Source organism: Penaeus monodon, chromosome 31 (assembly GCF_015228065.2).
Source record: "Penaeus monodon isolate SGIC_2016 chromosome 31, NSTDA_Pmon_1, whole genome shotgun sequence".
In the NCBI taxonomy this organism is placed as follows: Eukaryota; Metazoa; Arthropoda; class Malacostraca; order Decapoda; family Penaeidae; genus Penaeus; species Penaeus monodon.
In genome coordinates this window covers 32521297-32522001 of record NC_051416.1, presented here as the reverse complement: position 1 = coordinate 32522001, position 705 = coordinate 32521297, and the positions used below count along the sequence as shown (strand labels likewise).

The window sequence follows — 705 nt, the reverse complement described above, 5'->3', positions numbered from 1 at the left end:
CAGCATTGTCTGGCAATATTGCTTTAGAAGGACAATGTCTTCTTTAAAGCATGATCTGTCATGCAAACTGTGTTCACACATTTGAATTCCGTATTATATTTCTTAAGTATTAATTATAATGTAGATGAAATCAGTAATCATTTTAAAAAATAATAAATAAATAAGCGTAATCGATTTAAAAATGTGTAATCTCTTTAACCTCGTGTATGAAGTAGAACTTTGGATTTACCCTCTAAATGTTATTTAATAATCACCGATATTCACGCCTCGGGAAATAGGATTTGTGGTCTGTGAAGATGCGGATGGATATGATCTAACTTGATAAAATACCAAACTTTCTCCTATTCTAATCTAAATCTCATCAGTATGCAAGTTGGACATTCTTTATATCATATCTGAAGATATGTTATCACTTGCTCTCTTCCTCAATCATCTGCCTGAATACGAGAATGACTCTCATGCACTGCCTGAGAATCGCTTTCATGGAGGTGATCTGGCTTAACTGCTTTGCGTGATTGAGTTTCCCAGTGCAAAGGTGTGCCGAAGAAGGTAAATGGATTACAATATTTACGAGGAAACATTTCGATTTAGATCAGGGGTTCTTAACTGGGGTTAACTGAGGTTCAGATAAAAATCAACGTTATTTCTTGCATAAAAAGGAGTGCTTTTTTAGACTGTTGTGCATTTCACATATACATGATAGAG

General features: G+C 34.5%; 1 protein-coding gene across 2 annotated transcripts in view; it reads left to right on the top strand.

Annotated features, from left to right (window-relative positions):
• Positions 1-705, top strand: part of LOC119593178 (cytochrome P450 2C42-like) — a 9480-nt gene that overhangs the window by 3593 nt on the left and 5182 nt on the right. The window contains exon 1 of one of the 2 annotated variants that reach the window (XM_037942156.1): positions 432-549. The exons of the other annotated variant lie outside the window; for it this stretch is intronic. The gene's annotated coding sequence lies outside the window, so the exon portion shown is untranslated. Of the gene's footprint in view, positions 1-431; positions 550-705 lie in introns of those variants that run through there. 2 annotated transcript variants of the gene reach the window in all.